At 44.7% G+C, this 27982-nt stretch overlaps 1 protein-coding gene across 2 annotated transcripts in view; it reads right to left on the minus strand.

Annotated features, from left to right (window-relative positions):
* SHISA4 (shisa family member 4) overlaps positions 1-27982 on the minus strand; it is a 239031-nt gene that overhangs the window by 16281 nt on the left and 194768 nt on the right. The gene's annotated exons all lie outside the window — the stretch shown is intronic.

Here is a 27982-nt window from a genome sequence, read left to right on the forward strand (position 1 = left end):
TATACTTTGCCTCTTTCTATGCATCAGAATTGGTTGTATTGGTAAGTACAGCTTCCCTGGTCCAGAGAATTGAAGGACTTAGCTGTGCCTTTCATCAGCTTCCCTCTTTCCACATGTTGGCCATCCGCAGCTCCCTATCTTCTGCTTTAGGATAATATCTGCGCACTCGCTGGGTGCTTGCTCATCAGCTGCAATACAGGAAGTCCTGCACTTTTGACCTCCCTAGTGTCAACACTGCCCTACCTACCTATATAAACAATATGCACAACACAGCCGGAGGTTCTGAGCAACCACCCAACAACTTGCTGCAGCATGCAATTGTACCTCCCCACAGATAAGTAATTACCAATACCCACTCCGAGACCACCCTTTTACATTTGACAATACAAAGCAAAAATATGAATTAAACCACATTCAAGTTTTGCTAAACCCAATTACCTTCTACATCAGATTTGTGATCAATTACTCCAGTATTCAAAGGTTTATGAATTAGCATGACAACATTTTAATATTAAGGATGGATAAGCAATACATGCACGTACTCATTGCTATAATGAAATTATTAGAAATGTGAGTATTTTAACACAATATAACATCATGTTTTAGGCTTTTAAAATAGATATTTTGTGTATTTTTGCTAAGACCTTCAAAATGTAGGGAATCCATAATAAATGCATTATTTTCACCATGACTGAAATAAAGAAAATGGCCACCACAGGAAAGAAATATGATCAATCAATAACATCCAACATAACAAATATTTAAGTCAAGAATGTATTGTAGACACAGGAAAGGAAAGTAAGATCATACTATAGAAAGACAAACAAATAGAAATGGATCTATAGACATCAGCAAGCAAATCATACAAATAATATTGACAAACTGAAACTACAGTAGTCACATCAAAAAACAAAATCTCAACTACTGTTTTTAGAAAAAAACACTGCAATTGGTTATCAGATAAAGATGCTGAATTACTAACAAATTAAAGACACTAAGGGGGTCATTACGACCTTGGTGGTCTTTTCAAACGACCGCCGAGGCCGCGGGAGACAGAATACCGCCATTGCCAGCGGTATTTCTGTCTCCCTATTATGACATTTCCGCTGGGCCAGCGGACGGTAACAGTGTTACCGTCCGCTGGCCCAGCGGAAATGTCACATCAACATTGCATCTGGCTCGTAATAGAGCTGGCGGTAATGCTGATGTGCAGCGGGTGCAGTAGCACCCATCGCGCATTTCACTGCCCAAAATTCGGGCAGTGAAATGCGCGACGGGGCTATGCCTGGGGGCCCCTGTACTTCCCATGCCAAGTGCATGGGCAGTGCAGGGGCCCCCAGGGGCACCCCCAGTCCCCTTACCGCCGGCTTTTCCATGGCGGTGTGTACCGCCATGGACAGGCCGGCGGTCGGGGACTCATAATCCCCAGGGCAGCGGTGCTTGCACCACTGCCCTAGGGATTATGACCGCCAGGCGGAATCCTGGCGGGAAAATTGAGGGGCCGGCGGTATGGCCGTGGCAATTCCCCCACGGTCATAATTGCTGGCGGAACACCGCCAGCCTGTTCGCGGTATTACCGCCAACATACCGCCAGCCGCCAGGGTCGTAATGACCCCCTAAATTACTATTGTCAAGTTAAGCAAAAAGTGAAGCGGCGAAGATGGTAAACTCTCTCCCTTAAAGCTGTAGCTCAGGCCTGATAATCCTGAAAAAAGATAATGGCAGCCGCTGCTTAGATTCAGGAGTGAACATGGAAGTGGCTTGCTACTGCTACTAGTGGGCCTGTGGCACTGATTGTACCACCCACGTAAGTAGTCCTCTTAAACATGCCTTAAGCGTGCCATTGTAGTCTGTGTGCAGTTTCAAAATGCCATTTCACCCTAGCAAAAAAAGCTTTTGCCTGGCCCAAACCTTACTTTTTAATACATAAAAGCTACCCCCTACAGAAGGCCCTAAACAACACACAGAGCAGAGTGCAGTGTATTTAAACAGCTGGATATGTACTTCTAACGTTTGCATGTCCTGGCAGTGAAACATTTTTATATTATTTTTTCACTACTGCAGCCCCTCTCCTACCTCTCCCATAGGATAACTGTGGGTTACTTATTACATTACATTTACTAAGTGATACATTTCAATTGGGAGCAGGTAGGAATGCAAAGTTTGGTGCCTAAAGAATCATAATTTAAAATCCTTCTTAAAGAAAAGTTGTTTTTTAAGTCACAGTTCTGAAAAATGCAACTTTTATAAATGTGGATTTTTTTTGTCCCAACCATTTGGTGCCTGCAGCCTGTATCCTGGGTTACATGAATAGGTGTAGCTGGCAGTTGATCTTCATGTATTACTCCCAGACAATGAGACAAAGGGGGAATAAGTCTTGGCAGGATGGGCCATCTCTGACTTGACGAAGGGGCAACGTTATCACCTATCAGACATGCACATCACAAAGACTGCCTCTCAGCATACACACAAAGGGTTTGACACTAGTATTTTGTGCGCCCAGAGAAGCTGGGGCTGGTCAGGGAGGCAGAAAATTCCAGACAACTCTTTAGGGGACGGACACTAGAAGCTTCTCACATTTCAAAGTGGGCACAAGGTATAAATAATGGAACCTCAGACTCAACTCTTCAGTGCACAATTTGATCTGTAGAAGACTCAGAAAGACAGTTCTCCTGCTCTGCTGCAAGAAGGACTGCTACTCTGCTATCCTGCTGTCTGAGTGAGAAGGACTGGACCTGCATATGAAACCCAGGACCACCAGAGTGACTCCCAAGGTTTATTTGGTGGGCCTTCTGATCAGAGCTTTAGGAACACAAAATGATCCAACCACCTTGAACCCTGATGATGGAATCTGCCTGCTGTGAGTCTTGCCCCCCCCCAAGTGGGGCCACTCCAGTCTTGGACACTTGGAAGTGGGCCTGAAGGTGCTTTGACAGCTCAGCTGTTGTCTTTTAGGCAGGACCAAGACAGCGTGATGCATCTCCTTGTAACTCTGCATCGGAACCGCCACTGTGTGATGCATCTCTGATGCAAGACATTGCAACACTTTGGAGCTGCTGCTGCACAGCTCCTCCTCGATGCTGGACCTCAAATTGCAGTCCCACAACTCCTCAGAACCACTAATGCATTTTTCATCCTCAATGGAGGACCTTGCATCACAGCCCCGCAGCTCATCAAAACTGCTGTTACATGGCACATCCTCAATACGGCATCTTGCAACACTCTGCAACCTGGATTTAAAGTACTTTTTTCAGTCGACTTAACTTGGTCATTGTATCCAACCCGCAATCCAACACGGACAGCTGGAACTTGTGACTTTGTCCCTATCTAGCATGACCAGATAACGTAAAATTTTAACAGTGTGTATCTCCAGTTCTACTAATTGTATTTTTGTTGTTTTGGTGTCAAATAATTTATCACATTTTTTCTCTATTTTTATGAAATTGGTGTGGGATTTTTGTGTGTGTTGTATTCACTTTATTGCTGGTTTTGGACTACATAAATACTTTACACATTACCTTTAAAGCAAGCTTGATTGCTTTTGTGCCAAGCTACCAGAGGGTTGCGCAGAGGTTAATTTGGAGTTTGGTTGTGTTTCGGCTTGACACGAATTGTGGTTGCTGCTTGTATAGGGTTTTTCCCCCCTCAACCACTAGCCCAATTTCCTACAATAGTCAAGAAAGAAGGAACGTGTGGGAAGAAGCTGGGGTCCTCTCTAATATATACAAGACCACTGAGGAATCCCGAATTGTCTTCTCTTGTTTTCATTGGAAACTGACTTTCCTGTATTATCGAGGGATAGAAGGGATAATAGTAGGTGGCAGATTAGCCTCGGAGCATGAGACAAATGTTGCTGCATTACTAACTAGTGACTCACTGCAGTTTATTGGGAGTATTTCCCAACTCTGATAACAGGGTTTCTACTAATCATCATAGTACCATAGCTGTAACCACAGCAGGGACAACACTGTTACTACCTTGGCAAGGATAATAGCAGAAACGACAACTTCAACTGACCACTGATGCCACCAAGGCAGAGAACAAAGCAATGACCAAAATTCTAACCATACTGGAGACATTAGCAACAATAAAAGCTACCACAAAAGCAAGAAAAACGGCAAGCATGCAAGCTATCACAGCAGCTGTTTGTGCTGTTGTTCTCCGGTGCTCGACGCTGGCACCTACTTCTGAACACCAGCACTTGTATAGTATAACATATGATTGTGTTGTCTGAATATTCCTTTTAATCAGCATATTGACACAGTACTTAACAATGTAATACATTAAAAATAATACCAGTTCATCAAGGCCATTTTACAGGTTTAGGTGACCTGGAATAGCTCAACATGTCACATTTTTAGGAGTGTGACAGTTAATGGATAGCAATGGTACTGGCATTTAGCAGTGCTGGAAGGGAAGAGGAAGTGGGTGGTGTAAGCTTCAGTGGCCTCCTGAGAAATATCCGGGGTCCTGCCATTTACTTTTCACAAATTACGTACTGACAGCCACAGATGTCACAATGTGTCCGACCACAGTAAGATAACAGAAGCACCTACTGCATCAACCACAGCTTCCCCTGGGTAGGGACAAAAGCAGCGACAAGAACTGTCACAACCCCTGACTGCTACAAGTCTGGTACATGACCTCCATGGGTCCTCCAGCTCTTCAATAAGACACTTGCCTAAGCAAACTAAGCTTAACACTTGCCAGCAGTGACCACAGCTGCCACAAAAGTAGGTATTGCAGCAGTGACCACTACTGTCACAATGACGTACCCAAGCAGAAACCATGATTTGGACAATAGCAACTACAGTTCCTAAAATAATAGGAGCAACAACAGCAGTGACCAGTACAGAAAAAATGGCTGGCAGGAGCCACAAAATCTGCCAGAACACCTGTTACAGCTCCCTCAACAGGAGGGACCAAGCAGCAACAACAGCTGCAAAATAGCACGGAAGCCACACAAGCTTCTACCTGCTGCAACTGCAGCAGCTAAAACAGCTGGGACTATTGCTGGGATGAAGCTGACAATATATGCCGAAAACAGCTTTGACCACATCAGGAGCCAAAGAAACTACCACAGTTGCAAACAAAGCAGCAACCACAACTGCCACCAGGACAGTGGCAGGAGCAACTATAACCACTTTTTCCACAGCAGTGGCCAGTGTAGAAACAACTGTTGCCAGCTCAGCAAGGAAAACAGCAGTGTTTTAGCTAAACAAATTGACACCACAGTTCCATCTATAGCTATCAAGCCTGAAAGGCCAGAAATGAGCAACAGTAGCTGCAACACCAACAGAGAACTCAAGAACAATCACAGTTGTGACAATAGCAAGACATCAACAGCTCACAAGAGCAGTGACTATACCTCGTACAACAGAAGGGACCACTATTTCCACCAGAGCAGGGACCACAGCAGAAATACGAGGTCATTAGGTCATTTGTGTGAAGGCAGACCACAGGCTAGTCAGGTGTAACTGGGGATGTGCTCAGCCCCACCCCATCCTGTCAGCAGATGGCCCATTCAGCACACTGAATCCCTCTATTGTGTGACTGTCTGGGATGAATTCACAAAGCCTGTCAGCTACACCCACTCATGTGACCCAGGACAGGCTGCAGACACAAAAGTGATAAGGGCAGGAAAATGCCAACTTTATAAAAGTGGCATTTAAAAAAATGTAATGAAAAACCCAACTTTACCATTAAAGAGGTTTTATCATTACAATTCCATAGGTCCCAAACATGACACATCTACCTCCTCTCAATTAGGAATTACAGTTTATTAAAGGAAATATGGAATCCCCAATGTTATCCTGTGGGAGCGGTAGGCCTCACAACACTGAAAAACGTATTTAGGATTTATTTCACTACCAGAACATGTAAAATGTATAAGTACATGTCTGACCTTTTAATTACACAGCACCTGCCCTATGGGCTACCTACAGACTATCTTAGAGGTGACTTATATGTAATAAAAGGGGTATTTAAGGTTTGGCAAGGGGGTTTGATGCCAAGTCGACTTGGCAGTGTAAAATTGCTTTCAGGCTACAATGGCAGGAATGGGACAGGGTTTAAGGCGCTACTTAAGTGGGTGGCACAATAAGTGCAGCAGGCCCACAGACAGTATTTACTTTACAGGCCTTGGGTAGATGGTATACCACTCTACATGTAAATTAAATATGCCAATTAGATATATGCCAATCAAACCATCTTTAGGAAGAGAGCACAAGCACTTTAGCACTGGTTACAGAAGCATAAATCCAGCACGTACTGGAGGTAAGTAGGAACATCGTTTTGAGGGAAGGCCACAGTAAGGCTGACAGGTTTAACAAATCTAAAAGCCATGGCTTCATATACTGAAACATTCATCAAATTTTCTCTAAATACTTCAATGAATAAACATTGCAATCCTAAGGTTCCACGCTTAGGAGCCAGATCAAAACCATCCTTCAAAAACTGCAAGATCGAGATATTGGGACAGGACAACAGTTCTTACTGTCTGGACTCACCCCACTTTCTAAAAGATGACCAATGATGATTATATATCTTTTGAGTCGATTATTTCCTAAATGCCTGATTTCTTCAAAACTAACTGCTCAACCTCCATGCCATAAACAGAAGACGTTGAAGGGTCCTCAGAGACAAAGAAAGGTGAATTATGAAGGACAAAAAAAGTGGGATATCCAATCCTGACCTGCGGCCATACTATCAGAGGAAATCAAGATGAGCGGCTTCTAGCTGGAGAAATCAGAGCTACTAATACTCTGCCTGTCTTCACTCTCGTTAGGAATACCACTGTCAAGAGGAATAAAAGCATACAAAATAATTTGAGGTCATGGTCAGGAAATAGCATCCACATTTCATGCCCTTCCTCGCTTTGGTCCTGGAATAGAAAACTGCACTCAGGGCATTTTTCTGACTAGCAAAAAGATCTAGCACTGAGACTCCCCATCTCCTGCAAATTTCTGCAAATACTAGGGGATTGAATTGATAATCCTTGAACAATGGAAAGATCCTGATCAGATGGTCTGCTCTCTGATTCAGAATCCCCTAAATATGAATCACTGAAAGTATCTGCAAATGTATCCTTGCCCACTGGAAAATGCTGTTGCCACACATCTAATCAATTACTTTTATTTTTGCCACATTGTTTGTTTAGATAATCCTTTGTAGATACAGAGAAACCTGGAGGAGAGCACAGTGAACAGCCTCCATTTCTCTCTAATTAAATGATTCCCTCCTCTCCAGCGATGACTAGTTGTCCTAAAATGATGGATTGTCCATCCATGCACCCCATCCACTTCTGCTGGCATATGTTGTTATTATCACCCAGTCCAAAGGAGGCAGATGAAACCCCTTTGTCAGATAAGCACGAATCCAACCACAACTTCAGATCCTCCATTATCTGAAGAGAGAGGGGAAAGTCTCTTTTCCAGATAATCTTTGGCTGGAAATTAGAGTTTTAGGAACAGTGTGACCAAGATATATAGAAAGAACCTCTCCTGTGGAATACAAAAAATAGTTGCAGCCACATGTCCCTGATTTCCGAACCATTCCTTGGCTAGTGTTCACATCTGATTCATGAAGTTGTACAGAATCTTGATAATCTTTTCTTGCCTTCTAGGCAGAAGAGATCCCTAACCAATGTGCCTCTGAAGACTTGCATCAATGAACTCTAAGACCAAACTTGTCTAGATACGAATGAACCGGAATCCTTTCTTTGTCAAGAATACCCACTAGGTGCATCAGAACTTTTGTGAACACTCTGGGAGTGGATTTGAGACAGAAAGGAAGAACTGCAAAAAGTGCTGATATTTTTAGACCATTTCTGCCCACCCTGGAGGCAGATTGGCCTAATACAATTAGGCCGATCTGCCCCTGGAGGGGCAGAAACCCCCTAGACACCAGGGATATATATATATTTTTATTTACTTTATGTTTGGCAAGGGTTGCTCCCCTAGGGGGCAAATTGTATTTAGGCCTATTTCTATTAGGCCGATCTGCCCCCGGGGGGCGGACAGAAACCACTTAGGCACCAGGGATTGATGTGTGTGTGTATGTGTGTGTTTTGTTTGGGGGGCCAGCCCCTTGGGCAAGGGTCGCTCCCCACGGGGGCACATTACTGTTGGCCATATCTGCCCTCTTGGGGGCAGATCAGTCTATTTTTGGAAGGCCCATCTGCCCCAAATGGGTGGGGGCAGAAAGCCCACTAGAGACCAGGGAAGATTTTTTTTTCAAAATAAGAGGGCGGGGTATGGTCATACCCCCACCCCAAATAAATGGGGCCAAAGTTGTTCTGCCCACCAGTGGGCAGATTAGGCAATTACCCCCGATCCACACCCCGGGGGGGCTGAAAGTCTAATAGATGCCAGGGAATAAAAAAAAAAAAGAATAGTGGGGTGGTGGCTACCAACCAGTATGGGCCTGGTTATGTCCCCACCCCAACTGAAGGAGTTTAACAGTCTTTCAGCTCTCCCCCCGAACACTAAAACATCTTATCCCACGGCAAGCAAGAGGACATTTGATTATTTTGGGTTTTGGTTTCACATTTGGGCCATGAGAGCTTGGCTAACTCTCAAAATCGTCCCACTTGGAATGGTGAAGGCTGCACTTTTTGGACTTTAGGATGCTGCCATGCAGAAAAATCCACAAGACCTAGGCACATCTGAAAACTAAACATCTGGTGGTGTGCTTCACATGCATCCTACACAATTTTCTTCCCCACAATGCCCAGCAAACCTCCAACTTTGCAGGAAATCACACATATTTCCCACATTTTTGTGATTGAACCATCCGGAATCTGCAGGAATCCACAAAATTCCCTCCCACCCAGCATTGTCTCATCTATACCGATAACAATTCTGCTGCACTTGTCAGCCTAAAAATGTTTTTTTTCAAACGGCCCTTCTGGACCTGCTTTGGTTCCCCCTCAATTTCAAAATGGTTTTGCCTCTTCCCTGTCACAGGCACTTGGCCCACCTACACAAGTGAGGTATCATTTTTATAGGGAGACTGTGGGGAACGTTGGGTGGTAGGAAATTTGTCACGGTGTGGTGATCCCACAAGAAATGTGGGAAAAATGTGATTTTGTTAGCTAAATTTGAGGTTTGCTGAGGATTCTGGGTAAGAAAACATTGGGGGATCCACACAAGTCACACCTCCCTGACTCCCTCAGGTGTCTAGTTTTCAGAAATGTCTGGGTTAGGTAGGTTTCCCTAGATGGGTGCTGAGCTCAGGACCAAAAACGCAGGTGCCCCTCTTGCAAAAACAGGTAGTTTTGTATTTTATAATTTTGATGTGTCCACATAGTGTTTTGGGGCATTTCCTTTCGCGGGCACTAGGCCTACCCACACAAGTGAGGTACCATTTTTATTGGGAGACTTGGGGGAATGCTGGGTGGAAGGAAATTTGTGGCTCCTCTCAGATTCCAGATCTTTCTGTTACTGAAATGTGAGGAAAAGTGTTTTTTTGGCCAAATGTTGAGGTTTGCAAAGGATTCTGGGTAACAGAACCTGGTGAGAGCCCTACAAGTCACCCCATTCTGGATTCCCCTAGGTGTCTAGTTTTCAAAAATGTGCAGGTTTGGTAGGTTTCCCTAGGTGCTGGCTGAGCTACAGGCCAAAATCCACAGCTAGGCACTTTGCAAAAAACAGGTCTGTTTTCTTCAGGAAAATGTGATGTGTCCATGTTGTGTTTTGCGGCATTTACTTTCGCGGGCGCTAGGCCTACCCACACAAGTGAGGTACCATTTTTATCGGGGGACTTGGGGGAATGCCGGGTGGATGGAAATGTGTGGCTCCTCTCAGATTCCAGAACCTTCTGTCACCGAAATGTGAGGAAAAAGTGTTTTTTGGCTCCATTTTGAGGTTTGCAAAGGATTCTCGGTAACAGAACCTGGTGAGAGCCCCACAAGTTACCCCATCTTGGATTCCTCTCGATGTCTAGTTTTCAAAAATGTGCAGGTTTGGTAGGTTTCCCTGGGTGTCGGCTAAGCTAGAGGCCCAAATCTACAGCTAGTGCACTTTGCAAAAAACATGTCAGATTTCAATGTAAAAATGTGATGTGTCCATGTTGCATTTCCTGTTGCGAGCATTAGGCCAACCCATGCAAGTGATGTACCATTTTTATCAGGAGACTTGGGGGAACCCAGTATAGCAAAACAAGTATTATTGCCCTTTGTCTTTCTCTACATTTTTTCCTTCCAAATGTAAGAAAGTGTGTAAAAAAGACGTCTATTTGAGAAATGACCTGTAATTCACATGCTAGTATGGGCACCCCAGAATTCAGAGATGTGCAAATAACCACTGCTTCTCAACACCTCATCTTGTGCCCATTTTGGAAATACAAAGGTTTTCTTGATACCTATTTTTCACTCTTTATATTACAGCAAATGAATTGCTGTATACCCGGTATAGAATGAAAACCCATTGCAAGGTGCAGCTCATTTATTGGCTCTTGTTACCTAGGATTCTTGATGAACCTACAGGCACTATATATCCCCGCAACCAGAAGAGTCTAGCAGACGTAACGGTATATTGCTTTAAAAAATCTGACATCGCAGGAAAAATTAAAAGAGTAAAACGTTAAGAAAAATGGCTGGTTTTTTTCACCTCAATTTCAATATTTTTGTATTTCAGCTGTTATTTTCTGTAGGAAAACCTTGTAGAATCTACACAAATTACCCCTTGCTGAATTCAGCATTTTGTCTACTTTTCAAAAATGTTTAGCTTTCTTGGATCCAGCATTGGTTTCACACCATTTCTGTCACTAACTGGAAGGAGGCTGAAAGCACAAAAAATAGAAAAAATGAGGTATGTCCCAGTAAAATGCAAATATTGTGTTGAAAAATGTGTTCCAGTCTGCCTTTTCCTAAAAGCTGGGAAGATGGTGATTTTAGCACCGCAAACCTTTTGTTGATGCCATTTTCAGGGAAAAAAACACAAGCCTTCTTCTGCAGCCCTTTTTTCCCTTTTTAAAAAAAAAAACGAAATGTTTGCTCTATTTTGGTTAATTTCTTGGTCTCCTTCACGGCATCCCACAAAGTCTGAGTACCTCTAGAATCCCTAGGATGTTGGAAAAAAGGACGCAAATTTGGCGTGGGTAACTTATGTGGACAAAAAGGTATGAGGGCCTAAGCACGAACTGCCCCAAACAGCAAAAAAAAGGCTTGGCACCTGAGGGGGTAAAGGCCTGACAGGATTAATTATTTTATACACCGAGCTCTTCAGGGAACAGTTCTCCAGATTGACAGTGGTATGAGCTATTAGGGTGGCTAACATTGCATCAGTTTTAATATTATAGGGGAGAAGTTGATCAGCGTTCTCCAATACATAAATCTTTTGTAAAAATCTTGGTGCACCAATATGTTCGAAATACGTCTGCTGCATCATAGGAGATCTAGGGACAGATATAGCAAGGTCTGAATTTGCGATTCGGGAATTGTGAGTTGATGCGACTCGCAATTTCCGAATCGCAAATTCGGATCCAGAACGGTGTCTCAGACACCGTCTGCGACTCGCTATGGGGTCGCAAAGACCCACCTCATAAATATTAATGAGGTGGGTCGCATTTTGCGACCCCATAGCAAGTCCCTGCACTCACAGGGATGGTGGCCTGCTGAAGTCAGCAGACCTCCATGTCTGTGACTGCTTTTTCAATAAAGAAGTTTTTATTTTTTATTTTGCAGCCCGTTTTCCTTAAAGGAAAACGAGTTGCAAAATAAATAAAAAATAACGAAACCTGCTCTGAAAAAACCTTTTTGCCCACATTCACAAAGGGGAAGGGGTCCCATTGGGACCCCTTCCCTTTTGCGAATGAGTTACCACCAGTGTGACACTGGTGGTAACTGCGAATTGCGATGGAACACCCCTTACTATTTGCGAGTCGCATTCACAATTTGCGAGTCAGTACCGACTCGCAAATTGTGAATGTGCATCGCAGAAGGCTGTTTGCATGGCGCAAACTGCGACTTTCGCAGTTTGCACCATGCAAACGGCTTCCTACATCTGGCCCCTAATTTTGTCATGAAAAGGCACGCAATGTAGGTTATCAAGACCCAGTAAAAAGTAAATCTTTCATCTGAGTTTGTGATGATTTCGAAATCCCCAAGTTCTCTCTAATATGAACCAACACGTGGCACTTCGTCTCTTCTGATAAACCATCCTTCCAATTAAGGCACTAGCATAAGGTTCAGAATCTAGAGTTATTGTCCTTGAACCCTTTCTTTCTCTTAGCTCTTTTCTCCTTTAGGGCAGCTGTTACTTCCTACTTGATTAGGAATTTCAACTGACGAGGAGATAAATATTTCTCTTCCTGATGACTTCTTCATCCTTTTTTCTGGAACAACTCCTAGAGTGCCGTGTCTGAAGAACAGCGTCTTTTCTTTGACACCCGTTTGCCTTCCATGTTGAAAAGACACACATGAACGCTCAAACAACTGTCTGTTAAATGCATCAACACCCACAGGCTGAGATCAATGAAAAAAGGGTTTGCAAAACTTAACAAAAAGAAAATCAGTAATTTTTTAACAAACGATAATATCCACTTCATTTTCAGCTTAAGTTGTCTTAAGCAAAAGAGAATTGAATGAACCACTGTCCATATATATATATATATATATATATATATATATATATATATATATATATATACAGTTTTAGATTAGAATGCCTCACAACACCCAGATTCTTTGCCATTTTTGTAAAAGTGTTGGGGAGGCCATTTTTCAAGGCAGTGGAAGATTATTAGTGAGCCACAGCTTTTACTCGTAACACATAGGTCTTCTTTTTGCCTCATTGAGCTTTAGCACACTATTTTGCATCCAGGCTAAATCATCTAGTCTTTGCTTCATATTGAAATCATCTTCAGGGCGGCTAACAAACAGATACATCTAACTGAGCTTAAGAGTTATACTGCAACTGCATCACTAAGATGACTGAATACAGAAATGTGATGAATATATTGGAGACAAAAATGTGTCAGTAGAAAGCCTTGAAGTACCTAATGCTGCACTTAAGCTGCTGGTAATTCAATTGTACCAAATTTCACCATTTGTACACGGTAAAACACAAAGGATTTTAACCATTTTCTTACTGCTTCTGACAGCGCCATGCAACATCAAGCTTTAGAACATCAAGTCAAAGTCTGCAGTGTTAAACACAGGTGACAAATCCAAAAGAACGGACCCTGACATGTTCCCATCATCAGTAGCTCCACGCACATCAATAGTGCCACAGATGCTGTTTTGGTGCCATACTGCTGCCTGAAACCTGAGTGATAAGTGTACACTCTGTGATGAACGTTTAAGAAATACTGGAGTAAAGAAGCAACAATGTTCTCAGTGATTTTTGATATCCAGGATAGACCTGATGGGGGATGCAGTTCGATACTAAATTTGTATCCAATGAGTTTTGATCAATGGAGTCACTGTTCATTTCTTTAAGCTGTCCAGTGCTTAATGAATGTTTAATTAGGTTTGTGACACATGAAGCTATGATCTGGCCATTTTTTAGCCCCTAAGCTAGTTAAGGCATCACAGACCCCTGATCCTCAACTGGAATCTGGCAGGAGATTGTATAAAATTAAGTAACAAAGTTCTTGCTAAAATTGTATTTGCTAAACACGTGGAGAAAAAGAGACTGTCTTGAGGGGACAGATCCACCTCATGATGTAAGGGACAGGTAGGGCAGACGAAAACAATGAAAAATTACTTAATGGTAATCTTCATTACCATGAATCAAAGTAATCATCGTCACAGTCCAGTCCATTCAAGGAGTCCTGTCTCATACAGGTCCATTACAAAGACAGAGAAGTTTAAGACCCCTTTCTACTACTACTTCCTAGAAGTAGCATATGATGTCCTGCTCCCCTTCTGTCTGTTTGTAACAAGCATAAAGAACTCACTAGGAGTTACAAATATAGGGAGGGAAGGGGGAACTTAGCCTCAGGTAAGGGGGACTATGATTTAGGAACATGAACATCACAGATGTGTACATTGTTTATTACCCATCACCCCACTTTCTTATCCCAGGACTGACCCTTTGAGGATCTCCCAAGGGAAATAATTTGCACCAACAACTGTTTGATGCATACATCAACATACATTTATTAATTATGGCAACAATTAATTTATTGCCGAATTAAAAACACCTGGTCCAAAATTCTTCTTTGAAGAATGTGCTAGGTCTAACCTGTAATGATTTCCGAATGCTTGTGGGGGTCAGCCAGGTCAGTGTGTTACAGATTTCTATCAAGGAAGACCTGCCTGCTTTTGCCCATGTGGCTGAAACGGATCTGGGAGAACATTCCACAACGTTCTTTTCAGGTTCCAGCTTTAAAGATCTATAGGCTTGAATTAGTGCCATTTATCCCCATCTAGTCATCGTGGGAGTGAAAACCATTTGACTTTCACTGGCAGAGCCAAATAAAATACACAAAGCATTGTATTCTCTAAATGATTTCATACACTCTAAATAGATTGAGAGAATGTCTGATGTACAGCATTGAAGGTTTGTTAGGGAGTGTATCTGATTGGAAGATCTGGAGAACTATCTCTTTAGAGAGGTGGAAATGTGAATTAATCTTTGGAACAAACTTGGGTTCTGATCTGAAACCACCATGGGGGTCATTATGACCCCAGCGGACGGCCTTAATATGGAGGAAAGTACTGCCACAGGCTGGCGGTACTTTTCTCCATATAAAGACATTGGCAGTTTGGCTTTGTACCACACCAACTGCCATGGCGGTAATGACCGCCGGGCTGGAGATTTCAGTCTCCAGCCCCGCGGACTCCACTTGCCCGCCTGCGGGATTATGACCCCGCCTACCGCCATGGTTTTTGTGGCAACCTTACTGCCACGAAAACCATGGAATCCCTTCCCTGTCACTGATAGGGGTCTTCCCCGCCCCCTCCTCATCCCCAAACTCTCCCCCACCCCCTTCCTCCCCAGACCCCCCACTACATACACGCACCTTCATGCACACATGAACACACGCATACACGCACTCATACCCATTCATCCATGCATGCTTACATCCATTCACACATACATCCATACATACAAGCACACACGCATTCACACAACACAACATACACGCACTCACACATCCATACTTGCACACACATGCAACACGCATCACACACCTGCATACACGCACGCACATACACACACACCCCCACACACACACACACAGACACACCACCTCCTCCCCTGTCGGAGCACCCGACTTACCTGATGTCAGGGGGTCCTCCAGCAGGAGACGGAACGGGGCGCTGCTGCCAGCAGTCCGCCAGCAGAACACCATCAGGCCGTATCATGGGTCATGATATGGTCTGTGGTGGTCTACTGGTTTCCGGTAAGAACCACCTACCGCCGCGGCGACGGAAGTAAAATACTTTGGTGGTATTTTATCGTTAGTTAAGATTTTTCTCAGAGATAGGCCCTCATTATGATATTGGTGGTAAAAACCGTCTACTGCCGGGCGACGGCTGCCAAAAGACTGTGACCACCTTACCGCCGTCAGCCGGCATGGCCACAGCCGGATTTCCGCCCTTCTTCTGGTGGAAATCCGTCTGTCATCATAATCCGGCTGACGGCGGGTAGCCGCAGCGACGGTCTTTTGGCAGCCGTCGCCCAGGTGGTAGGCAGTTTTTACCACCAATATCATAATGAGGGCCTATGTCTGAGAAAAATCTTAACTAATGATAAAATACCACCAAAGTATTTTACTTCCCCTTCCTTCTTGCTGTGGTAATGGTTATTAAGAAAGTCGTTTTTGAAGAATGCCGAGGGAGTTTACCCCCCTCCAAAGATTCAACAGGCGGTACTTGAAGACCTTTTAGGACTGCAGACAAATCACAGGTTGGAATAGGGTTGGGAACTACCAGTCTCCTACCTTTAAAACGTTTACCGAGATGGCTACGTGAAGGGACAAGTCCCCTGAGGCCCTTAATTTATGCCTTCTGTGGAGACAGTGTAGCAGGAGCCAAATCTTTTAGCAAACCGTCACACAAAAAATCTAGTATCCTGAATGGATCTACAGGCCTTAATCACACATGGCCGCAAATGCTTGCTGTATGAAGCTAGTACAGTCCTGCTTCATTGAAGGCTGGATTTCCAGTGCTACCTGCTTAAATAAACCCAATCACTCTAATCCATCCATTTCAGTTTGCAAGCCGTTAAGGCTAGGTGCTTAAAAGATTTGTGTAGCAGGATGGGAAAGTGAAGAGGAAGGGGATGCAGGGTAAGATGAAATGGAGTCATTGTAATCATCGGCACTATCTTGAAAAACCATGACCTTGGCCAAAAGGAGGCTAGTAAGATGTAGGCCCGCCTCTCTATAGCACCCTTGAGAGGAGGGGAAATTGGAGGAAAAGCATAAAGAATCCTGTTGGACCACGTGATTAACAAAGCATCTACCCATATGCTTGAGGACAAAATAACTCCATGTATTAAATTGGAGCCATTGCATTGTGGGGGGATGGAAACAAATCAATCTTGGGTGTCAGAAGAGGGAACATACATGATTGAAATGCACCTGGGAAATGTGATATGCCACTGGTGTTGGAATGTTCTGACTCAGAGAGTCTACCTGAAAATGCAGATCACCCTGGGTATAAATAGCCTTCACCACCAAGAGATGTAGCTCTGCCCAAGAAAGATGTCCTTTGCTATATGATTGAGCTTCCAATTTCTAGTTTCTACCTGATGCTTTGGGTAAAACCTTGCTACTGTGTTGATGGTTTCACTACCAGATTCCTATCCTCCAACTAGTCCTGGAAAATCTTGGATATGTTGTTAAGGATATGCAGGTGAAATGGAATGCCCTTTCTCAGGTTGTGATTTATCAACTACCATTGAAGATCTAGTGTAATTTGGGGTGTAATTGGAATCATATAATTAAAGTCCTGGGAAGCCTGGTTCCAATAGCGTATAAGATCAGTTAGCAGAGGGTCAAATGGAGACAAGCCCAGGGACAACTGCTGTTGAGTATGTAGACAAAATATAGGAGAAAAAATATTGTGTGGACAAAATGTTGTGTCAAGAATATCAAGACCAAAAATATCATGTAGATAAGTTTCTTTTTTTAAAATTATTTTCATTATAATTTTTTCAATAAAATGCAGAGGATAATGACAGTAACAAGCAAACAGGGCATTACTATGACAAAGGCAAAATGGTAGAGTGACCTGTGCTGACCTGACGCATGTTACCCCGGAACCGGAACCAGAACCGGAAGCTCTGAGCCGAGCTGCGAGCTGATGCGGAGCGAAGTGAAGCGGAGCATTCGGCACTCTCCGGCATGCATCTTAGTCCTGGTCCCCATCGCCAAGGGCGCCGCAGAGAGGCGGAGGAGGAAGAGAGTGGTGAGGTAAGGTGAGGGGGCTGAGGGGTGGCCGCAAGGCACTGAGAGGAGGCTGTGGCAGTAAGGGACTGTGTGTGCTGGGCTCGAAGGGGTGCCGGGCTGGGCTGAGCTGGGCCGGGCTAGGTGTTGAAGGCAGTAGACACAGTGGATACAGGGCCGGCAGGACTGGCCAACAGGGGGTGCATCTTTGGGCCCTTCAGTTACTCTCCTGGTTGCTTGGACTGCCATCTTGGCTGCCGCCGCAATTGTCACCTGCCTCCCTCCCTGTCCCTCAGTCCTCCAGTATGGCATCTGTCTCTCCACCCCCCCTACCCTGGCTCTCCCCATCCCTGTCCCTATCTCTGCGACTGGGGGCCCTGCTCCCCTTTGTTCTGCATATCGCTCCTCGTCCCCAAGCCCCTGAGCTCCTGAGCTCCTGAGCTCCTGAGCTCCAGATCCCCTGAGCCTCCCCGCCAGGCCAGGCACCTGGTGGAGCCGACGAGCAGTTAGGGCGGGCAGAGGGGAGAGGGGAGCAGAGGGAGTCAGAGCTGGTCGAGGCAGGTGGCAGAGCAGGAGACTGCTCATCCTCACCCTGCCCTTGACCACCCCCCACCGCCTGTCTTCCCCCCAATCCGCTCCTGCAGCTCAACAGGCCCACTGGTCTCCCGTATTTGGACTCCCTGGCCCCTCAGGCGTGGACATTGCAATCCTGAGTAAACACAACCTGTGTTCAGTGTCAGGGGACCATTCTTGGAGCAGTCAGACCTATTCCTCAGTGCGCAGGTGACAGTACTCAGTCACCGCCAAGGGTGTGCCTCAGCATCCGCAGAAGCTACCCTCCTAGGGTGGATGTCGCTTGCGGATGGCTGGTGAGCCTCATTTGCCCAGCCAGCAGCTCTAGATCACCAGCATCGGTACCTTCAGGTACTCCTCAATCTGCACCTGTCTCTGCCCCTGCAGAATCAAGAGTGTTTTTGTATGACAGATTCAATAGTTGACTGTCAACTTCTCTGTGCCACCACTTTTACTACCTCTATTACCCCGCCAGCTGATGCCCAAGGGGCTCGCAGGAGGGAAAAGAAGGGAAGGAAGAGAAGGAAAAGAAGGAAAGGGAGTACATGACCATGCTGTCAGGCAAAAAAAGAAAGACGCCCCCAAATAAAACCGCAATTGGAAAAAGGAAGAGGAGACCTCAAGCTCCAGACAGCCATCATGCGGCACAGAATGTCCCACCTCTTATTGAGATTGAGTCAGAGCCAGACCAGGAAGGGAGCAACCCATCTCCAGACTTTATGTTGGGCACAGCCTGTAACCCAAAAATAGCCTGGATCAATCTAAAAAACGCTGCAACACTAACTGACAACCAAAAATGTACACCAAGTTCTCCTTTCTAAAAAACTGCAGACCTGTCCTACTTTTAAATAATAATGACACACAGGGGTTACAGCCTCCATTAATTCTGTCAATCCTTGCAACCACAGTAGAAAGCTGTCCACTTTGAAATAACACTGCCATAATGGGGGCTGCACCAAACCTGAGCCCTACACAGTCTCCAGTAACCAGCACAACCTCATTGCCCATGGGGCAACCTGCTAAATTCTTCAGGGCAGAGATCCAGGAGGAGCCCAGGCAGGCTTCAGAGAACTAATGGTGGGCTTCCCCTCCCCAGAGTGTGACCCACCAAATCCATCCAGAGCTCCGTGAACTGAAAGCGGCACAGCCCGCATCCATTAACAAGGAGGGCCAGCTGCCCACAGGTGCTCTGGCCACAACCATTACTTCAGATACTGCTTGTCAGGGAACTGCAACAAATGAAGGATCTCAGCCCCCTTCCCCAATATCTCTTCCAGAAAATATGAAAACAGAGAGTCTCAGTATGGGGCGGACGAAGAAACCCTATCCCACTTAAACATGCAAGAGTGGGAGGACATGCTTGTCTCATACTCCCAAGATTCCCCTTCTGCTACTCGATCTACTTTAGATCCCAGTCAGCAGTCTCCAGAAGACGGCGCAAGGACTAACGTGACCATTGACACAATCATTCCACCTCTTAGTCAGCAGTCTCCAAAGGATGGCGTATATGGATGCCGCCTGGGCCTCCCTGCTCAATACCATGCAGCTTCTAGTGGACTTGCTTCATTATCAGTCGGACAAAATGGATGTTCAGCTAACTTTGCTCAACACCTTGGCAATATTTGTACCAGGAATAGATGAGAAACTAGGTGATGTCAAATTCCTCTTTACGCACTCACAAGAAAACCCCAGAAGCACTCTCACAAGCTGCTCATGTGGGCCAATAATAAGCAAACTATCCACATTACCTTCCATGCTCGCCAACCTCTGTGCGTCTCTAAACGTGGGAGTCTCCGGTCACTAATATACTCATATCCCACATCTGACCCTTCCACACATGTCCTGGAAAAAATCCACTTGGATCCACACAAGACTACAACCATCAGCCTGGGAACAAGAAGTGATGACAGGACAAATGGTCCCAACCAGGCATCTCCTGCAACAGCAACCCCTCTCAACCTGATTCCAACAGTAACCACATCCCAACTTCTAAGGAACCAGCTTCCAAATGGCAGTCCTGTGGATGGCAATGTCATGGTGAAACTCAACGCCAAGCAAAAACGCACTCACCGGAGGAAAGGCTGCAAGAAGGGATTTGCAGGGAACAGAGAGAACCTGGCAGCTGACCCCAAACTAACACTACCCGACATCTGGACCTCCAATGAAGTCATGTCTCCTGGGACACCTGCTTCAGTGAAAATCTCCGAGGACCTACCCACAAACTTGGCTATCAATCAGAGGAACGCAGCCAAAAATGACCTCCCCCCATGGCCAGCAGAAGGGGCGGGCAATGCCGGGGCATTGCAATCCGAGCAGCTCCTGCGCACCGCTGTTGCTTTAACTCCCGGAAGCTATAGTCAACCTACACAAGCAACTTCCTCCATTCTCGCCCCACCCAGTTAATAGCCCCTCCGCCGCAGGACCAGGGAGCGATTATTACACCTTCTTGCCCCGCACATCATGTTCAAGTGGGGTACTCTAAAACCAACAGGTCCAACAACTGCTGGAATCAGGGAGGGGGTTCCCCTTCAGGGAACCCTTCTCATCCGCTGCAGAAATTTGAAATTCGACCAGACCCCTCAACCACCAATACATTAACTTTTCGTCCTCACTACAAATCCAGGGGAATCGGTAATATCTTGATTAGGGGGACCATTCTCCTGCTTCTTTTACATATTCCCTCTATATGTGGCCTAAATACAACTGATCTAGGAGCAGAATTTCTCCACCCAACCAGCGCTACCACCCCTGAAGCTACAAAGGCCACATGGAAGACAGGACTAATCGCCCAAACAATCTTAGGAGAAAGCGCAACCTTCGAACGCTGGGGCATCAGTATTATCATGCACTGTGAGGTTGGCTACCCAACTCATTTAGCAACATCGGGTCCTGCCTTTGAATCTGAGCCCCAGAGCAGGGGAACATACTTAGGAGCACCCGGGGCTGCTCTCCTGTGACCTCAAGTTCCTCCACTACTGCAAGGGGGGAATTTGGGCCCCAAAACACCTCACCACAGCCGAATTCTCCTCAAACAATGACTTAAGGTGGTTTCCAAAAACAATTAACAACTGTAATAGGCACGGTGACAAACCTCAGACAAAAAGAGGGTCCCTACATCATCAAAGGAGATCTTCTCCTTGTGTTCTTGCAATGTAAATTGTCTCCTTTATAAAGCTTTTGACCATGATTCCATCCAATACATCAGCACTTTTGACATTATACTAATGCAGGAAACTTGGCCGGATGAACCATTCCACTTGCAGGGCTATATATGCTTCTTTCCCCCAGCAATCATGATGGCGAAGTATGGTCACCTTCAATGTGGCTTGGCCACTTACGTCTCTTTAGCACTACCAGGCAGAGTCACCCCTTTGCCATCCACCTGCTCCTTAATCAATATTGTGTCAATTGCCGTTATAACGAGTATGCCCACAGAGAGGTAATCCTTGTAAGCACCTACCTCCACCCCAAACTTAAATCCGGTGATGCCAACAATCTAGTGGTACTACTCGAGAATGATATAAGCAGCGGTGGCATAGCTGACACAGCTGATATTATCATCTCAGGTGATTTAAACTTGCATCTACTAGGATCCTCCACAGACAAAACCATAATTGTCCTCTCTAGCGCCTGCGATCTTCCTACACAGGGGGGCAACAAAAACAGCCATCCCACAAAGACCAGCAGGTCATTGCTCAAAGGCTTAGAATTGTTACAGCTAAGAGCCCTGAATGGCAGATTTATTGAGGACTCGCCTCCAGCAGCATCATATTTCTCTACCACAATTGACTACACGTTTGTCACTGTTCCACTGTTCACACAATTAGCTTCCTACCATCTAGGCAACAGGAGTGAGAGCGACCCCTGCCCACAGGAATTAGCCATCATCCTGGGGATAACCAAAATGGAGAAAATGAATATCGCACACATTACCACTTTCACCACAAACTGCAAATAGGTCAAATGTGGGCAACCAAACATAGATCTTGTCACTGAAGCAGCAATGGAACTTGCACTTGAATTTGAAACAAACAACAGTGAAGTGCAGAAATGGGAACAACTGACAACCAGGTTAAGTAGAATCTTTGCAGAGCCAATCACCAACAGGTGACTGCCACTTCCCTCAGCTTTAACTCACCTGCCACAAGCTCACAAGGCAGCACTACAAGACGCAAAGAGAAAAATTAACTCCAGTATAAGGGGTCTCCGAAGCAGCCCTGGTAATACAGACCTACTGGCAACCTTAAGGTACCACCAACTGTCACTGAACAAGCTAAAATGGGCAATCAATAGGAATCGCTGAAGACTTGTGGGCCAGGTTACACTTGGACGCAAGGAGCAATAACAGTGCACGCTTCTGGTGCACAATATTCAACCTCATAAGCCCGTATCACGGCAACATATCATCACATATACCAGAAGCTGTCTGGGCCCGACATCTTGGATTTCACTTGAATGACCAGACATCACTCAGCATGGCCACACAAGGGACGATTTCTCCAGGAATTCTCCTCTCACACAGGCCCTCACTAAAGACCACGTTTACACTACTCACTGACTCAGTTACAATAAAAAAATCAGATAGCCAAGGGTAGGAGCGAATGAGCCACGGGCCCGAATGGGCTTCCGCCTGCAGTTTTTAAGCATAACAGACTCTTCTGGGAAAAGATTTTCGAACTGCTCTACCTGGGAACAGGTCTGACAGGTACTATTTCACAGTCCTGGAAAGGGTCCATAATCTCTCCCATCTCCAAAACTGTGGACAGGTCACTCCCCAACAACCATCGTTTGATTGCCCTAATTGACAATGACGCAAAGTACTTCGCAGGTCTGTTACGGAATCATCTACTTGTATGGACTACTGAAAAGGGAATAATCCCCATGATCCAAACAGGATTTTCTAAACAGACTGGCACCATCACAAACATCATGGCCATTGCCCTCTTAATCGATAAGGCTATAACACTGAAACGTCAGCTCTATCAATGCTTTGTTGACTTTGAGGCCGCATTTGACCACGTGGAAGAAGCTCGAAACCTGGACGCTTCCATACCCACTCCTATGCCTGATAATAGCCCTTGATTCGGAGACATTGGTCCAGATAAAATTGGGTACCGGCACTAATTTTTCAAGGCTGATCCCCACTACCAAAGGCTTAAAACAGGGTTGTGTTTTGGCCCCTACACTGTTCAATCTATATTTAGCAGACTTAGCGGGCTCACTCACCCTCACAAACTCAAACCCCCCAAAAATTGGGAACCTGGAACTACTGTGTCTCATGTACACTGATGACCTTGTATTGATCAGTCATACAGAAATAGGCCTTCAGAGACTATTAAATGCCACTCAACATTACTCAGCCACTAATGCCTTGACAGCAAACTTAGGAAAAACACATACATTGTCAATCAGATCGAAGGCACATTTGAGAGCATGGTTTTGGGGTAAGACACAACTTGTTAAAAAAACAAGTATAAATATCTTGGAGTCCTTCTTGACACATCAGGAAACTTCGTGCATCAAAGAAAAAGGCTAATGGAAAAAAGCCAGCTATAACTCTATCCTTAAAAAGACTGAAAATTCATCTGAATGGTCCTTCATGCACCCCCCTCTTAAAACTACTTGTAGCCAAGCTCCTGCCCACAATAACATACGGGAACAAAGTACAAAGAGGCAGGGATATTGATATCTTAAACCACGCAGTAAGCAAAGTTTATCACATGATCTTCAACATCCCAGCTTCACCTCTCCCGCCCAACTGAGACTGGAGTTTGGCCTACTGAATCAATCTCTGGCACGACGTGGCGCATTTATTAACTTCTGGAGCAAAGCCTGTGTTGCCATACCGGACTCTTTAATTACTATATGTGGCAAGAGCTCGAACGTAAGAACACCTAACCGTTCACAATCCACCTAGACGACTCACTTAAGAAGACCGGGCTCAACGACCTCTGGAGGATCTCAATTCCACATAGCACCTTTAAGAAAGCAGTTGGGAAATCAATTAGGTTTCAGTCACAAGTGGGGGACAAAGCAGCCTTCTGACAGAGGTCTCATGCACGGATGTCTCTGCATACCTACACGTCTCGGGCACCACAGTCATATCTAGGGTTTCTCAAGATGAACAAAGGAGCAATTTTTAAAGTATGGTCTTGGTCTCTTACCACTTGCCTTAAATGCAGCCCCTTGGCTGAGGGATGTAACCAGCTCTATCTGCTGCCTGTGTGGTGAGAACACAGAAGATCTCCTACATGTCCGCTGCTCATGTAACTGTCTTGTACTAGAAGAAAAAGCCTTACTAAAGAACAAACTCAATGAAAAAGGCATACGGTCACGGAGACAAGTGGTGCTGGCGTGCTTTGCACCTGGGACCTGCAGTTGAACTGTGCTTTAGTGAAATTCCTATCGTTGGTGACTCAAAAGCAACATTTGATAAATCAGCTCCATCCTCCTGAGACTCACAAGAGGACAGTTCACAGCTTACCGCTCGACAACGGTCTCTAACAGTATAAACCACGCTCTATTCACAATGGAGTGAGCAAAGTTTTAAGTAGGAATTGTCTTATTTTGTTTTAAAATGCGTTCATATGGAGCATATACACAAACGATTGGAGAACGCGTAAAATCCCTTAATGATGTTCTGGTAATATCACAAATTTATTTTCTAAAGCTTTTGTTTCTTTTTCACCTTTGTTATGGTTTTAAGTAACCAAACAATAAACTTTACCTACCTACGAAAGACAAAAGTTCACAAGGAAAATAAAAAGAAAACTACTGAGGATGTTAAAAAAGTGAGATGCAGAGCTAGGATTAAATGTGTGTTACAGAAGAAAAAGGCAGGGAAGGCATTATACATAAAAAAATGAGAGACAAACAGGATCAAGCTCTACAGTGCTGAGAATGCTTTCCTGTTGCAGTAGCATTGTTCCCCGTTTAAGACAGAGGAGGCGGGGCTCAATAGGGTGTCAGATATATACATAATATCAAAATCATTAATCAAAATTCTTGCAGCCAGATAATGTGACAATCATAAAACAGAATGCAAGGGCTTGCAAATGAATCTTCAGCATCCGAGTCTCCAGATCCTTATTTAGAGCATTACGGCATAATTGTCCCTTAGGAAAAGAGGGCTAATTAGTACAGTACACCTTCTCTTAAACCTAAAAGGGAGAGGGAGAGGTTATGGACCACCACACATCCTCCCAGCTTACGAATCACTTATTACAAAAAGTGTATTGGCACGCTATAGGTTGTTGTCAACATTAGGTTAATGCCCTCAATTCCCAAGTTGGGAAGTAACAGGAATGCTAGTTGCAGCATAAGGGGAAGCTATTCCTTAGGGAAGAGGAGGTATCACACACTTAGTAGTGTCATGCTTCATCATTGGCCTCCTCTTCCCACCCTGGTAGGACCATGCCACCAGGGCGGACTCGATCTTTTGATGAAGGTAGGTGAAAAGGAACTTCTTAGATAAAAAACTACTGGACAGTAAAGGGGATCCAGATATATTGAAAATACCTTGAGGACTACCAGTAAAGTTACCTTAAATGGTGGAGTCCATGGGTATGACTAAAAACAGAAGGAGGGTACTACTGAGAATAATGGCTCAGCTCATATCAAAATGCTGACATTTTTCTGCTCTCACAAAGAGCCTTTCCTGGTCTGGGACATTCCTTAGGGCTGCAGATCCATACCTAATATGGTGTGCTAAAGCCTTGATCTAACTCTAACACTGCACATGACTCAAGTCCTGCCTGAGTGATGGAGTTGAAGTAAAGGCCTATTAGGAAGAGGACAAATCGTTTTTTACAATGTGTATTGCTTAAATCGCTTTTATTCCTAGATAACAAATGCACATGAGCATGCAAGTGATAGTCGCTTAAAATCACTCCAAACAAAATGCAACTGTTGTGCCTTAAAAACATGTGTTCCTGTCTATATGATTATATTGTCATTATATAATTATCGTGAGGGGGAAAGAGTTTATTTTTAAGCCCCATCCCTGTGTATTATTTGGTCAAATAGACATTGCAGCTAGGGAAATAGCAATATGAGCTAACCAAATAATGAGGTATCCCCTACCCTAAAGAATAGGGGACATTTGTTCCTGGTCTGGGGTGTAGTCACACACTATATTTCAACAAGGAAAAGATCAGAGATTTTCACAAGGAAGTTTAAAACTCAAATTCAGAGATGTAATACCCTGAGTGCCATCTTTCTGTAAATACATCTTGTAAGGTAGCAGGTACTACTTGTCTCACTCCATGCTAAAGGCACCTCAATACTATATACAGAGACATTCGTGGTATTGAGCATTTCTTCCTCAGCTTCCTCGCTGTGGGTTTTTTCAAGCTTGAACCTTAAAAGGATCAATCCCCATTTGGTGATCCTTTTCCCCCTACACAACAGATGAAAGTAGCAGATATTTGGCCTCACATTGCTACTTCAAATGTGAATTTTGACAAGTTGAGCAGACTAAAGACTTTATTGTTTCAAAAACATGTGGCGCTGACATCTACACTCGAGACCTATGCACTCCAAGAGGATGAGGTCATCTGCAGAAACACAGTCCCTGTTAAATACAAACCTTCCGAAATACTTTGGTGAACTCATGGGACGAAGTTTTAATGTGTCTAGTACTACTGGGATTGTACATTTCTTTAAGGCTGTTGGTTCTGTTTTTTTTCACATCTTCTACTCCATATTTAGCTTAATACCGTCAGCCATACACTCGACTTTGGCTAAAATAGGTGGCATCTTGCTGTTGCTATTTTTTATTCACAATGTCTGACCCATAACAACAAGGAGGACTGAAAGCGCATCCACAAGCGCAACTGTGTCGTGAATGCATGTTGCAGTATTTCAGACCACCACTCCTGGAAGACCTGGAGTGCAACTAGTCTCTGTCATTCATACCATTGTTAGATTTTGTGCAGTCTGTGTTTTGAAGCCTGTAGTGCCTTTTCGAATGTGCACTGAAAGTTTGTCTTTCTATGCAAATCTTACTTTCATTGGACGCTGATCTGTTGATGTTCTTGCTGGGGAGTCATTACCAGACATGAGTGTTGAGGGTGTGTTTGCTACGTGAAGCCATCTATGGGCTGCCCTTCAAGGATCATGCAGCTCTTGACTAAACATGGGGCACAACACGGAATGCCGCTGCCTCAGCCAACACAACACTCCCACCCCACCACCAAAACCTTGAAGCAGTCAGAACTCTCAAGGTCTGAGCAATGGCTCCCGGGCTCACCCTCTATGCCCTCTCATCGAGCTTACATACCTAAATACATAGTGTAAGAACGGGAACACACGAACACATAGCTACTATTCATGCTGACATAGCATAACCCACTTCAGTTATTACAGGCAAGCAATTACCCCCATTCACCACATTAAGCCACCACAGCCCCAATATATATACTAAAAAAGCAACAGGCTGCTCTCCGCCCACATCTTCGGTGTGCGCCAGGAACAACAGGTCATTCTTCCTCTGTTTTTTTTTTAAAATCTTCCATTTTCCAGAGTCTGGACTCGTGAGATTCTATCCGGCCTCTAAGTGCACCCAGATCAGTTTCAAAAAGAGCAGCACATTCTTCCACGGAGGATATCCTCTCACCAATCTCAACACAGGCATTGTTGACTATACTTATTAACCCTTGCAGTTTTTTCGTAGCAAACCGGGCCCTGCAGCTATCACTGCGAGTTTCCTCCTGCAGTTGTATTATAGAATTATAGATAAGCCTCAGCGAGAGCTCCTCTACTCCTTCTGCTGGGATCCTCCTGTTTATCATCCAAAAGGGTCAAAACTGGCTGCTGCCCCTGGGCTTCAGTATATACCTGCTGAGTAGCGATATAATCCCAGTTTACAGCCAGGGCAACCTGAAACCCATTATCTTTTCGGTCTGACCCATCTGGCTCTGATCTTTTAATTTCTTCTGCTGTTTTACTCATCTGACCATAACTCTTAGCACATCTAATGCATTACGTAAACCCCACCCGAGGCCACTGAGGTGGAAGAGAGCAGATCATCATCCAGGTCGCTAAGGCTGAGACTGGAGGAGCCAGA

The sequence above is a fragment of the Pleurodeles waltl genome, chromosome 6, assembly GCF_031143425.1.
Source record: "Pleurodeles waltl isolate 20211129_DDA chromosome 6, aPleWal1.hap1.20221129, whole genome shotgun sequence".
Lineage (NCBI taxonomy): Eukaryota > Metazoa > Chordata > Amphibia > Caudata > Salamandridae > Pleurodeles > Pleurodeles waltl.